This window comes from Symphalangus syndactylus, chromosome 3 (genome assembly GCF_028878055.3).
Source record: "Symphalangus syndactylus isolate Jambi chromosome 3, NHGRI_mSymSyn1-v2.1_pri, whole genome shotgun sequence".
NCBI lineage: Eukaryota > Metazoa > Chordata > Mammalia > Primates > Hylobatidae > Symphalangus > Symphalangus syndactylus.
In genome coordinates, this window is record NC_072425.2 from 136,718,894 (window position 1) to 136,733,895 (window position 15,002).

Below are 15,002 nucleotides of genomic sequence, written 5' to 3' on the forward strand. Positions count from 1 at the left end.
GGGTGGCTGATCTGTTACACACCCAGCCTGCCCACCTCCTCTCGGTGCCCTCTTCCCTCTCCTCTGCCAGCTCCTAACACTTTCCTCCCTATCTGCTTCTCACAAAGACCTTCCTTAATGCGGGGGAGGTGGGGGCAGGAAGCACCAAATCTGCAAAAGCACAAAGTGCAGTGGGAAAGTCATGACTGGATTCTCCCCTCGCTAGCAGTGTGACCTTAACTGTGCTGAACCTTAGTTTTCTGTAAAAGGGAGAAAGGGGACTGGGCGTGGTGGCTCACGCCTGTAATCCCAGCACTTTGAGAGGCCGAGGTGGGTGGATCACCTGAGGTCAGGAGTCCAAGACCAGCCTGGCCAACATGGAGAAACCTCATCTCTACTAAAAATACAAAAAATTAGCCAGGTGTGGTGGTGGGCGCCTGTAATCCCAGCTACTCAGGAGGCTGAGACAAGAGAATCACTTGAACCCGGGAGGCAGAAGCTGCAGTGAGCTGAGATTGTGCCACTGCATTCCAGCCTGGGTGACAGAGTGAGACACTGTCTCAAAAAAAAAAAAAAGGAGGAAGGGTAGAAATAAGTGAGGTAAGCACGTGAGAGCCTGGCACTGAGCGGTGCCCAGAAATAATAGGAATAGGGTCAGGGTGGGGTGATGGTGGTGGTGTGATGGTACTGGTGCAGTGGTGGTGGCAGTGATGATGGTGGTGGTGATGATGATGGTGGTGTGATGGTGGTGGTGGTGGTGGCAGTGCTGGGCCAGCTGCATGAAGATGAGCACCAGACTCTTCCAGCACCAGCAGGATCCTCCTTCATCACCCACCATGGCTGAGGCCTCCTGGAGCCACTGTCCAGCAACCAGCGGGACAGCTGGGCAGAGCAAAGGGCCTGAGACTGTTTCTGCAGAAACAAAACATCACTGGTTTGGGGTCATTGTCCCCTGAAGAGCTCTAAAAACAGTCATGTTCTAGAGTCCCAGCCAGTGAAACCCCTGGGGCAGAGCCCAGGAAGCTGCCTGTTTAGGGAGGGCTGTGGGAGTGTCTGGGGTCTTTGTCAGGTCTCTCCAGCCACCTTCCCTCCCTCAGTTGCTGGCCACTGCACAGGGACTCCCCACACCCAGGAGGCTTCCATTTTCCCCGAGGGTGGGAATTCCAGTGGGTCTAGGTGGCTCTGAGGGAGCTTCCTCTCATCTAGGCTGGCAGGGCTCCGACACTCCTGGCCTCCCTTCCTGGGGCTTGGGTCTGGGGCTGGAGCAGGAGGGCATGGATGGCAACAGCACTAGAGCAGCTGAGTGAGACTCCTGCCTCACTGGCACTGTGTGCAGAGTCAGAAAGATGTGAGTTCAAGGCCCACGGAGACAATCCCTGGGCATCTGGGAGCTGGGCTACAGTGCTGGATTCAAAAGCAGGCTCCAGACCAGGCACGGTGGCTCATGCCTGTAATCCTAGCACTTTGGGAGACCACAGCAGGTGGATCACTTGAGGTCAGGAGTTTGAGACCAGCCTGGCCAACATGGTGAAGTCCCATCTCCACTAAAAATACAAAAATTAGCCTGGCATGGTGGTGTGTGCCTGTAATCACAGCTGCTTGGGAGGCTGAGACAGGAGAATCCTTGAACCCAGGAGGCAGAGTTTGTGGTGAGCCGAGAGTGTGCCACTGCACTCCAGCCTGGGTGACAAGAATGAAACTGCCTCAAAAAAACAAAAACAAAAGCAGGCTCCACCCACAACGCATGGTCTGGAGCTGGGTGGAGAGGAAGAGGGAACCTGTATTTGGGCTGGTGAGAGGAGGGAATAGCAGCCTAACTGCCCCTCTCCCCACCCCAACATACATACTTCCCCAGGTCTCAGAAACAGCCTGTCCCCTGACCCCTCTGCTCCCTGTTTTGGGGGCTCATCACTTTCTCCCAGTCTTGGGTGCTCAAGGAGACCCTCACCCACCCACTCGCCCCACTAAGACAGGATCTTCCTGGATGGTTTGAGGGGTGGCCTGGGGAGGGGCCACACATCCAGCTCTTTCAGGCTCTTCCCTTGCTCCCCGTCTCAACAGGATTTGGCTCTTGGGGATCCTCAACAACCCCCACGCCACACACACATACACTCAGGCCACCCTGCTCCTGCCAGCTTGAGCTTCTTGCTACGACAGTCACTGCCAACGGGGACAAGGTGTTCTTCCACCTTATTTCACCTGGGACAAGATGAGCATTTTTTTTTTAAGAGGAATGTTTCCAGGCACAGTGGCTCATGCCTGTAATCCCAACACTTTAGGAGGCAGAGGTAGGCGGATCATGAGGTCAAGAGATCCAGACTATCCTGGCCAACATGGTGAAACCCCGTCTTGACTAAACATACAAAAAAATTAGCTGGGCATGGTGGCGTGCGCCTGTAGTCTAGCTACTTGGAACGCTGAGGCGGGAGAATTGCTTGAACCCGGGAGGCAGCGGTTGCAGTGAGCCAAGATTGTGCCACTGCACTCCAGCCTGGCGACAGAGTGAGACTCCATCTCAAAAAAAAAAAAAAAAAGGCCGGGCGCAATGGCTCACACCTGTAATCCTAGCATTTTGGGAGGCCGAGGCGGGTGGATTGCATGAGCTCAGGAGTTCGAAACAAGCCTGGGCAACACGGTGAAACCCCGCCTCCTAAAAATACAAAAAAATTAGCCAGGCATGGCAGTGTGGGCCTGTAGTCCCAGCTACTTAGGAGGCTGAGACAGGAGAATTGCTTGAACCCGGGAGGTGGAGGTTGCAGTGAGCCAAGATCGCGCCACTGCACTCCAGCCTGGGTGACAGGGCGAGACTCCGTCTCCAAAAAAAAAAAAAAAAAGGAATGTTACCAGAAAAATAAGAAAAACAGAAAATATAAAAACACAGGAATGGCAGAGTTTCTGGAGCACCTATTTCATCTCCTGATATAATTGATCATCCAGCCACAGACTCACTAGAAATCTGTCAAGGTCAGCCCCGCCGGCAGAGTTGGGCTACTCAGGAGGAAATGAAGTTCTGGCCACTGAGGTTTCATGCGCATCCGTATGAAGAGACCACCAAACAGGCTGTGTGTGAGCAACAAGGCTGTTTATTTCACCTGGGTGCAGGAGGGCTGAGTCTGAAAAGAGAGTCAGCGGCCGGGCGCGGTGGCTCACGCTTGTAATCCCAGCACTTTGGGAGGCCGAGGCGGGCGGATCACGAGGTCAGGAGATCGAGACCACGGTGAAACCCCGTCTCTACTAAAAAATACAAAAAATTAGCCGGGCGCGGTGGCGGGCGCCTGTAGTCCCAGCTACTCGGAGGCTGAGGCAGGAGAATGGCGTGAACCCGGGAGGCGGAGCTTGCAGTGAGCCGAGATTGCGCCACTGCACTCCAGCCCGGGCGACAGAGCGAGACTCAGTCTCAAAAAAAAAAAATAAATAAAAAAAAAAAAAAAAAAAAAGAGTCAGCGAAGGGAGATAGGGGTGGGGCCGTTTTATAGGATTTGGGTAGGTAAAGGAAAATTACAGTCAAAGGGGGTTGTTCTCTGGCGGGCAGGAGTGGGGGTCACAAGGTACTCAGTGGGGGAGGTTTTGAGCCAGGATGAGCCAGGAGAAGGAATTTCACAAGACAATGTCATCAGTTAAGGCAGGAACAGGCCATTTTCACTTCTTTTGTGGTGGAATGTCATCAGTTAAGGCAGGAACCGACCATCTGGATGTGTATGTGCAGGTCACAGGGGATATGATGGCTTAGCTTGAGCTCAGAGGCCTGACAGAGGGTATTCTAGCTGGGCCTTGGGGTCCCTTTGGTGGAAAATGACCTTGAAAGGTCATTGCATAATGATAATCCTTTACGCTGGCACAGAAGTTCATGGTTTATGAAGACTTTTCACCTGCATTCTCATGTATTTGCTAAATCCTAGAAAACACGCCTAACATGGGTTGATAGTACCATTTTACAGATGAGAAAACTGAGGCACAAGAGCAAAGTGACTTTTCCAAAGTCACATAAGAGGAGTGTAAGCTTGCTGGGCTTTTCACTTGGATTCTGAGCCGCGCTGGGGCAGTGCTTCTCCAACTTCAGGGCACCCACGTTTCTTTTCTTACTCGGTCTGGCATGGAGAGCCCACCCCCACCAGCTTGCCCCTTGCTCATTTGTTTACCCTCTTCTTCCAGGTACATCCACCTTTGCAGGGCACTTAGAAGGCAGGAAGAGGTGATTCTGGAGTTAATGAGCCATCAGCAGGGGGAGTGGAAGCATCACCTTCCCATGATCACATTAGCAAGACAGACCCCGACACCCAGGAGGGAATGGGTGGAGGAGGGGACCTGAAAAGCTTAGAATTCCCAAAGCAAAGAGCCAGAAGCTGAGGGGCCTCCTGTCTTCCTGGAGTGATGGACGTTGATGGTTGAGCTGTCTGTCCATCTGAGCAGGAGGCCCTCTGTCCTCCCAGGACCCCACGCTGTGGCCTCAGGTCCTTGTGGAAAATCCCCCAAATCGAGTATATATTGAGATAACCTCAGCATTGTCTGAAGTAATTAAAATGAGAGGGGATTTAGATATGTAAATGCTTCTGTTAAAGTTGAACCCCGTGGAGTTTCTCCTGGCCTGGCCGAGGTGGAAGGCACAATCCACCCTCCTCAGGTGGAGTTCTGGTTCGAAGAGTGCGTGTGTTTTTTGAGGGTATCGGGGAGAGGATGAGCTCCAATACGCTGGGGTGACTGAAGCCTCAAGGCATCTGGGGAACTTCAAGACGGGAACATATTTATGGATGTGGTGGGGAGTGGGGTAGTTTAGTTCTGGCAATTTCCGTGAGCAGCACCACGGGAAGCTTCAAATCAAGGCAAGAAGAGAAATGGGGACAGCTGGCCTCCAGGTCCTTCTTGGGGAAAAGCTGGATCTGACTGGGATTGGGGGTGGCTGTGGGCTGGGTGAGGCGGCACGGACACGGTAGTTCCTGTGCACAGGCAGTGGGCGTTGCATCTCGCTTGCCCCTCACTGCAGCCCTGGGAGTCTCAGCCTTTGTCGTCTCCATCTTACACTACTTTCCCCAAATCACTAACAGACAGACTTGATGATTGAACCCAGGCCTGCATGACTCCAAGACTGGGCCCACTGACCAGCGTTTGTGTGTGTCTAGACTGTGCTTTGAGATCCTAGAGCACTACCTCAAGCTGGGCTGTGGATGCTCAATGCATTTAGTAAGATCTATGAGCCATGATGGTGCTTTGTTTCTTTCTAAAGGGCAGTTGGGGCAGTGTAAAGAGCATTTGGCTTGGAAAGACCTGGATCCAAGTTCTGAGTCTACTGCTCACCCCTCTGTGTCTCCTTGGGTAAGGCACTGAACCTCCCTGGGTCTCGGGTGAATCATCAGCTAAATAGGCTTGGGCAGACCTGCCCCTTGCTCACCTCCCCTGGGTGATGAGGATCACGGCGCCAAGATCCCCTTCCTGCAGGTCAAGGTGCTTGGTCTATTCTAGTTACTACTGGCAACATTTACATGGAGGTTTTCATGCACGTCCATGTGAAGAGACCACCAGACAGGCTTTGTGTGAGCAACAAGGCTGTTTATTTCACCTGGGTGCAGGCGGGCTGAGTCCAAAAAGAGAGTCAGCGAAGGGAGATAGGGGTGGGGCTGTTTTATAAGATTTGGGTAGGTAAAGGAAAATTACAGTCAAAGGGGGGTTGTTCTCTGGTGGGCAGGAGTGGGGAGTCACAGGGTGCTCAGTAGGGGAGCTTTTGAGCCAGGATGAGCCAGGAGAAGGAATTTCACAAGATAATGTCATCAGTTAAGGCAGGAACAGGCCATTTTCATTTCTTTCATGGTGGAATGTCATCAGTTAAGGCAGGAACTGGCCATCTGGATGTGTACGTGCAGGTCACAGGGGATGATATGATGGCTTAGCTTGGGCTCAGAGGCCTGACGGAGGTCTGTGCTCCTTCCCAGTGCTGTGTATTCTACAACTTCTCCAGATCACTTCTGTTCTACAAAATCATCTTCCATAGCATCTTTTACAGGAAGTCTTTCCTCATGAGCCCAGCCTGCCTCTGATGATGCCATTTGATACCAAACACGGTTCCCACGAGCTCAGGTTTCACCCTACCTGGGGCATTTGCTGATTCATGGGTGTACAAAAACTTGTATGGGGCCCGGGATCCCCTGTGGAGTTAGGCTGGTGCAGTCTCCTTCCTCCTTCCCTGATGCCAGGGCATATATGGCTCTGCCCTTCACAGTTTCTATGGCAGCAGGCAGAGGGTAGGGTTGCAGAGTGGTTAGAGATACGGCTTCTGGGGCCAGACTGCCTAGGTTTAAAGCCCAGCTCCTCAATGGCTAACTGCGGGACTTTGGGAAACTCTCTTCATGTCTTCATGTCCCTGTGTTGGGAATGATAGTAATAGTAATAATACCTACCTCCAGGGATGGAGGTGAGGATTCAGTGTTATAAAGTATGTTGAACAGTGCCTGGCACTTAGGGAGTGATATTGTTAGTCTTAGCTGTTTTTATTTTTTTGAGACGGAGTCTTGCTCTGTCGCTCAGGCTGGAGTGCAGTGGTGCAATCTCAGCTCACTGCAAGCTCCGCCTCCTGGGTTCACGCCATTCTCCTGCCTCAGCCTCTCCGAGTAGCTGGGACTACAGGCGCCCACCACCACGCCCGGCTACTTTTTTGTATTTTTAGTAGAGACGGGGTTTCACCGTGGTCTCGATCTCCTGACCTCGTGATCCGCCCGCCTCGGCCTCCCAAAGTGCTGGGATTACAAGCGTGAGCCACTGCGCCCGGCCTGTTTTTAAAATATCTTGAGTCGCTTTGTAATTTCCAAACATCATATAAATGTAAATAATTCTTATTGTTGTTAGGCTCCTGGGACTCAATTTCCCCATTTGAGAGTTGGGGAGAATGATCTTTGAGGTTCTATCTGGTTCCAACGGTCTGTAATTCCTGGATAGGTAGTTAGACCTCTTGCTTGGGGTTTGCATGAGTTGAACTACAGGGACAAAAGAATCAGACATGGAATAGGACACCTGTGAGCCCAGGCTTTGGAAGGGAGAATTTGACCTCTGGGAGGTGACAGCAGAAAACAAGAGGGGGCAGAGGGTTCCAGAGGGAGAGCCTTCCCAATCAGGGAACTTTGGGTACTGTCCTTATCCCAGAGCCTGCAGGAAGGCCAGCACCAGCCCGCTGGGGGTTCCAATTCCCATTGGGGCTTGGGTGTGTCTTCAGAAAGAGTATCATGTGAGAGACCTACGGTTTTCATTGATCAAGCCCCCAGATCTTCCTAGGGTGAACAGATACTTCTGTGGAGGAAATCCTGGAGACGGACAGCCCCAATCTTTCTTGGGGGGTCTGTCCTTGACACCCCACACTCCTTAAGTGGGCTGTCAGAGGAGACATGGGGAGCCTGCTCCTACCGTGGTTTTCCCTGGAGCCCCTTCTCTGCTCCCCTCTCGTGGGGGCTTGGATTGTTTATTTCGTTAGCAGGGCACCTCCTTCACTTCTCTGCAGGGAGGGCAGAGTGGGTCACTCTCACAGTGAGGGATGAGACCATGCCCACCCCAATCCCCCCACTCCCACTGCAGCTGCCGCACACCGGACTTCTCTGGAAGCTGCCCTTGGCCACTATCACCCCAGGCACCTGGGCTCAGGATCAATTGCAGTAGATCACGGAGATGGAGTGGGGTGCGGTGATTCATTACTGTCAGGGCTGTCTAAGAGCTCTGGGGCGGACCTGCTACCCAGCCCTCCTGCTTTGTCTTCAGGAGCAACTTGGGAGAGGCCACTAGGCACCCATCTTCTGTTGCCCAGGCTCTTTGTTCCACATGCAGAGAGGGGTCATGGAATCAGAGAGGCAAAGGGCCTTGCTCAAGGTCACCTGGTGAGAAGTGGCAGAGCTGGTTGCAGAGCCCAGCCCCCTGCCTCCTAGTCCAGGCCTCTTGCCAGCATATTACCTCCCTCCCGTCGGCTGCCATCCAGCCCTGACTGCCTGCCCTTCTCTTCTAACCCAGTATAGTCAACAGGTAAAATCCCATTTGGTGTGGCTTGCTGTCCACTGTCCTTCTTGTCATGAAAGCCCCAGGAAATTTCCATTGCTTAGGGTCAATTGTGGGGACCAGAGGAAGGTTTTCCAGCGAACCCCACCCAGTGTGGTCACCATGACACCTCGAGGCCTCATGCCAGTCACTCTGTTGTGCCCCACGACTCCTGTTTCTGATGGCTGGCTTGTCCTTCCTGTTCCTGTGGGATTGCCCCAGAGCACATCTCCTCCCCCTCCTCCTCTGGCTCCACCCATCCTGTCCCAGCCTCTCCAGTGCCTCCTAGGCCACTGGAATGGGGATTTCTTCTAGGAGGGTCCCCGCCTGGCTGACCAGATACACACCAACCCTTCCTCTTGAGCTCCAGGGAATGTATGACAATAGGCCTTCAAACATACTTTTTTTTTAAAAGCCTTGGAAACTTTCAAAATCCTATGTCTCTGATAGTCATATGAACAAGTGCTCAACATCCTTAGTCATGGGGAAATGCAAATTAAATCATAATAACATACCACTATGCCCTTGCCAGAAAGACTAAAAGCTAAAAGGACGGATGGCACCAACAGTGGGTGAGAAGCAGAGCCATGGGAACCCTCATACGCTGTTGGTGGGAGTGACATTGGCACAACCACTCTGGAACACTGATTGTATCTACTAACCCTAGTTCCACTCCCAGCAGAAATGAGGGTGATGGGCCCCAAAGTTACATACAAGAATGTTTGTAGCAACTTTATTCATAATTGTCCCAAACTGGAGACTGCTCTCAACCCCACTGATGGTACAAGAGAGAGGCACATTGTGGCCTTTTCACACTTTAGGATAATAATACACAGCAACGGACAACAGACCTCATGGGTGAGGCTCACAGACATCATGTTGAGTGAAAGAGCTGCAAAAATAGTATACTCGATTCTATTCTATGAATAGAATAGACTAGGTATGACTCCATTTCTGTGAAGTTCCAGAATGGGGGTCATGCCTGGGAGGGAGCATGAATGACTCACAGTCCTGATCCGGGGGTGGTGACATGGGTGTGTACAAATGGAGCTGAACCCCTAAGATCTGCGCGCTTTACTCTTGTTACCGTATTCCTCAATAAAAAAGCTTGAAAATGAAAAATAACAAAGTACCAAAATCTTACACAGGATCCTGGTAAGTAAAAATGATCACGGTTGAGACCTATCCTCTCGTTTCCCATGTCAGGCGGCTCCTGGGGCATTTCTGTGGATAAAACTGTAGAAGGCACTGGAAGCCTTTGCTCTGGGGTGAATGTGGCCTCACGTTCCTGCAGCTGGCCTCAGTGCCCCCTGCAGGAGGGTGGCCCAGTGCGGGGATCCCAACCCAGCCGTGCCCTGAGGGACACATCCCAGTTCCTCCAGACCCATGCCCCTCCAACAGGCTGGTGGGTCATGGTGCGAGATGATGTAAATCGGAGAGAAAATAAGGGAGTGGTGCTCACCACGTAGCCAGGAAGGCACAGAGCTGGGATCCTACCTGGAACTTGGCAAATGTCTTACTTCTTGATGTTGTTTCCATGACGAGTTCTGTTTCCTCGCTTAGGGCAGATACCCAGTGGTGAAAATAACAGTAAGTAAGAACACTATCCTAGTTCAACACAGCTGAGCAGTCTGTTCTAGGTGTTCTGTTGAGTGCTTTACAAGGAGTCCATTCTCCTTTAATCCTTATAGCCGTTGGTGGCAAGTATCCCTATTACCTGTTTTACAAATACTTTACTCCATATATGAACTATCTTTATTCATCCCAGTAGTCTACTCACATAGATTGAGAAATAAAATTCAGGAAAGGCAGGCACCTTGCTGAAGGTCTGCAGAGCTGATAGGTGATGGAACCAGGGATTGATCAAGGTCAGTTTGACTCTAAAGCCCTGTCTCTTTCCTTGCACCAGGTTTTCTATAAATGTCTGCCATGGACTGAACTGATGGAATAAGCATCCAAAAGGAATGCCACAGGCTGAGGCCGGGCGCGGTGGCTCACGCTTGTAATCCCAGCACTTTGGGAGGCCGAGGCGGGCGGATCACGAGGTCAGGAGATCGAGACCACGGTGAAACCCCGTCTCTACTAAAAATACAAAAAATTAGCCGGGCGTGGTGGTGGGCGCCTGTAGTCCCAGCTACTCGGAGAGGCTGAGGCAGGAGAATGGTGTGAACCCGGGAGGCGGAGCTTGCAGTGAGCCAAGATCGCGCCACTGCACTCCAGCCTGGGCGACAGAGAGAGACTCCGTCTCAAAAAAAAAAAAAAAAAACAAAAAACGGAATGCCACAGGCTGAAATGCTGATCCTCATTACCAAGATAAAACATTGCAGAGATGCATGAAAATTACATTTGGGGAGTAAATAGGCAGCCCAAGTACAGAGTGAAGAAGACCTGCTTAGAGGTGGCACACATGAAAACAACTCAAAGGTTTACTTGCCCATACAAATATTCATCCATCCATCCACATATCCATCCATCCATCCATCCATCCATCCATCCATCCATCCATCCATCCATCCAACCCCCTCCTGCCCTCAGAAGTTTAACCACCAGGATTGAGCCCCTCTGTGTCCCATGCCAACCTCCTAAGGTCAGATGGGTTTGCTGTGCCCACTGTGTAAGGGGGGGTAGGCCAGGTTCAGGGAGGACACACAGACAATTCCTCACCCCTCCACCCCCATTCCCTGCTGGTCAGACCAGCTCCAGGGATCAGTATTTAATACCTGGCCCTCAGAATGAGAGGGAGATGGCAGTGTGTGTGTGTGTGTGTGTGTGTGTGTGTGTGTGTGTTTTTCTTCAGGAACACCTTTTTCTTTTTTTTGAGATGGAATCTCACTCAGTCGCCCAGGCTGGAGTGCAGTGGCGCAATCTCAGCTCACTGCAACCTCCGCCTCCCCGGTTCAAGCAATTCTCCTGCCTCAGCCTCCTGAGTAGCTGGGACTACAAGTGCCCACCACAATGCCCAGCTAATTTTTGTATTTTTAGTAGAGATGGGGTTTCCCATATTGGCCAGGCTGGTCTCAAACTCCTGACCCTGTGATCTGCCCACCTTGGCCTCCGAAAGTGCTGGGATTACAGGTGTGAGCCACTGTGCCTGGCCCAGGGACTTTTCTTTAAAAATAGACTTAAATTTATTTTTTATTTTTTATTTTATTTTTGAGATGAAGTTTCACTCTTGTTGCCAAGGCTGGAGTGCAATGGTGTGACCTTGGTCCACTGCAACATCTGCCTCCTGGGATCTAGCTATTCTCTGGCCTCAGCCTCCTGAGTAGCTGGGATTACAGGCGCCCACCACCACGCCCGGCTAATTTTTTGTATTTTTAGTAGAGATGGGGTTTCACCATGTTGGCCAGGCTGGTCTTGAACTCCTGACCTCAGGTGATCCACCCACCTCGGCCTCCCAAAGTTCTGGGATTACAGGCGTGGGCCACCGTGACTGGGTAACAATTTTAGGCTCACAATAAATTGAGTGGAAGGTACAGACCGTCTATGGGAAATAGACTCCCTACCTCCACATAGGTGTGGCCTCTCCCACTATCAAAAATCCCATACTAAAAATAAAAGAAAAAACATTCTACACCAGAGGGGTCCATTTGTGGTAGTTGGTGAACACACACTGACACACTGCGACTGGTCCGTAGGTAACTGGGGTCGTTTGATGTTGGCGTGAGGGCTTGCTCTGAGCTGGCCATTGTGACAATGCTTTCCCACAGCTACTGATCAATGGAGTCAAGACTTGAAACCAGGTTTGCCTGACTCTGAAGCCCAGGCTCCTAACAGCTGTGTTGCCAAGTGGCCTGATGACGATAGCATTGGTTTAAATATCTGAAAAAGTGGTTTGGTGAGGAGTAGCCATCTTCCAATATTTGAAGGACTATCCCAAGAAGGCTAGATGGAGTTATTCTGTGTAGCTTCCCAGGGAAATACCTAGACCAATGGGTAAAGCGTAGGGGAGGGAAATTTTGTCCGCATAGAAGGGTAGCCCTGTGGCATCAGGGCTTACCTTCAGAGGTAATGAATTGCCCAGCACCAGAGGCTGGGCGCATTTGGAGGAAAACCCCTGTCTTGGGGAAGGTTGGGCTTCACCACCTGAAAGGTCTCTTTTATTTTGATTTATTTATTTTAAGACACAAGATCTCATTCTGTCACTTATCCTGGGGTGCAATGGTACAATTAGAGCTCACTGCAGCCTCCAGCTCCTGGGCTCAAGCGATCCTCCCACCTCAGCCTCCCAAGTAGCTGGGACCACAGGTGTGTACCACACCTGGATAATTTTTTAATTCCTTGTAGAGATGAAAGTCTTGCTATGTCACTCAGGCTAGTTTCAAACTCTCGGCCTCAAGCGATCCTCCCACCTCAGGTCCCCAAAGTGTTGGCATTACAGGCAGGAGCCACCACGCCCAGCTAAAAGGCCTCTTTTGACTCTCATTTTGATCCGTTCAATTTGGTTCAGCCTCTGTTGAGCACCCACTCTGTGCTAGCTCTGGGCTGGGTACTGGGGATGAGTAAGACATGATCCCAGTGCTTGCTTCGGCAGCACATGTACTAAAATTGCAACGATACAGAGACGATTAGCATGGCCCTGTGCAAAGATGACATGCAAATTTGTGAAGCATCACATTAAAAAAGAAAAAGACAAGATCCCAGTCCTCAAGGGGCTGCCAGCCTAGGTTGGAAGGCAGCTTGTGCCGTTCTGTTACTTGCTGTCTCTTTTTGCCCTGGATGTCATGGGGGATCTCAGGGATGAGGGTCCCAGGAGTGTTGCAAAATGAAAAGGAGCTGGCTACTGAGGGGAGGGTGGGTGTGAGCAGGAGGTCAGGCTGGGGACCCTGGCCAGCTAGTCTCTGGGTCAGTCATCCCCAAGGAAGTCTTTACTCACTGTGGAATGGAAGAGGCCTTTGTTAGGGACCTTCAGGCCCATCCTCAGGCAGAGAGCCGAGGACTCAAAGAGCACAGGCCCTGCCACCCTCCCCTTCCACCCTTCCGCCTCTCTCCAAGGGTCCTCCCTCATCTGCTTAACGGGGATATAGGGAAACTGTCACCTTCCTTCATGAAGCACCTTCACTTCTCCTAGGTTGACAGTAACATGGAGCAAGGAGCTCCACTCAGGGCTATGGGACCTCCTGCCTGGGCTGTTTCATAATCCCTCTTCCCCTTCTGACAGATGCCCAGGGAACAAGCACCTATAGGTGGTCTAAACCCCAAAAACCTGCTTCATGAGGATTATGGGTGTGGCTCCATCCTGCCCCCTACTTGCCTCAGGTGGTGACCTCCATTGCAGTCACTGTCATCCGGGATCCCAAGTTTCACAGGTGACGAATGATGAATATGAAAGTGATGGATGACAACAATAAATAGCATTATTCGGCACTCAAACCCTATGTATCTTAACTCACGGAATAACTCAACTTCCCACCCCTTCAGTCCCATTTTCTTATCTCAAGACCCACCTCTTCCTCATGACTGACACCTGGGGTGGCCTCTGCCTCCATGCTGGCTGTCTATTGGAATCTCCTGGGTAGCTTATTAAAAATATGCCTGTTAGGGCCAGGCGCGGTGACTTACGCCTATAATCCCAGCACTTTGGGAGGCCGAGGTGGGTGGATCACAAGTTCAGGAGATCAAGACCATCCTGGCCAACATGGTGAAACCCTGTCTGTACTAAAAATACAAAAAATTAGCTGGGTTGTGGTGGCACGTGCGTGTAGTCCTAGCTATTGGGGAGCCAGAGGCAGGAGAATCACTTGAACCAGGGAGTCGGAGGTTGCAGTGAGCCGAAATTGCGCCACTGCATTGTAGCCTGGTGATAGAGTGAGACTCTGTCTTTAAAAAAAAAAAAAAAAGCCTGTTACAGGGCTCAGTGGCTCACACCTATAATCCTAGCACTTTGGGAGGATTGCTTGAGGCCAGAAGTTTGAGACTAGCCTGGGTAACATAGGGAGACCCCTGTCTCTATAAAATAATAGTAATAAGACTAGCTGGGCATGGTGGCAGGTACCCATAGCCTACTTGGGAGGCTGAGGCAAGAGGATTGCTTGAGCCCAGGAGGTTGAGGCTGCAGTGAGCTGTGATTGTGCCACTGCACTCCAGCCTGGGTGACAAACCAAGACCCCGTCTCAAAAACAAACAAAAAAGGTCTGTCTAGGCCCTAATCCGAATCCCAGAGGCTCTGACCCTATTAGCGTGGGGCGGGGCCTGATTTTTTAAAATCCCCAGATGATTCTGGAGTGTAGCCTGGGTGAAGTTCTCTGCGCTCAATGGGGCCTGTGATGTATGTTGATGATGCCCTGTGGCTGGTTCTCAAGCCAAGCGGCCAGCTATATGCTTTTCTCCATGGAGCTCAAGATGAGCTTGGATGCAAAGTTGCTAGAGGCGCCAGCTTAGATGAGGCCCCAGCTCCTGGAGTGTGTATATGCTGTGTGTGTGCGGTGGGAGGCATGCTTGGCAGAGGGGAGGCTGGGGTGAGGACATTGCCTGCAGCGCCTCATCTGGGAGTTGTTCCGGGGATGGGGAGTGGAACTGCAGTCTCCCATAGAGAAGGACTTGGCCTGGCTCTGCCATCAAGCCGGCAAACCTGGGGAGAAAATAGGGTCTGGGGTCCAAGAAGCCAACAACTAGGTAGAACCCAAGGACTGCTCTGCATCATGCTGCTTGGCATAGTGTCTGGAGGATGTGGGGGCAGAGCCTCCAGCTGTGGGCACCGGTACAGAGGTGGTTTCAGAAGCAGGTCTAGCTGGCACTCCCCTCAAGCGTTCAGAGGGCTTTCCTTCTCCAACTTTCCCACCCAATCCATGTCCTTCTCATTCTTCAAACCATGTCAGATAGCACCTTTTCCAGGAAGTCTTCCCCAATGAGCCCCATCTGACTCCGACAACTCCACTTAACACAAAATATGGATCCTGCAAACTCAGTTTACATCCCACTGGGGGTTCTTGCTACTTTGTAAGGGAACAGAAGTTTGTACCAGATCTAGCATCCCACCACGAGTCAGGCTGGTGCCACCCCTTCCCCTGGGTTCCTCC

The 15,002-nt window shown here is 51.5% G+C and overlaps 1 protein-coding gene and 1 non-coding gene across 3 annotated transcripts in view; one reads left to right on the plus strand and one right to left on the minus strand.

Moving 5' to 3' along the window:
- NECTIN1 (nectin cell adhesion molecule 1) overlaps positions 1-15,002 on the minus strand; it is a 96,488-nt gene that overhangs the window by 10,458 nt on the left and 71,028 nt on the right. The window lies entirely within an intron of this gene.
- On the plus strand, positions 12,502-12,607 carry LOC129479911 (U6 spliceosomal RNA). Its single transcript, XR_008656840.1, has one exon. It is a non-coding gene; the product is annotated as a U6 spliceosomal RNA (small nuclear RNA).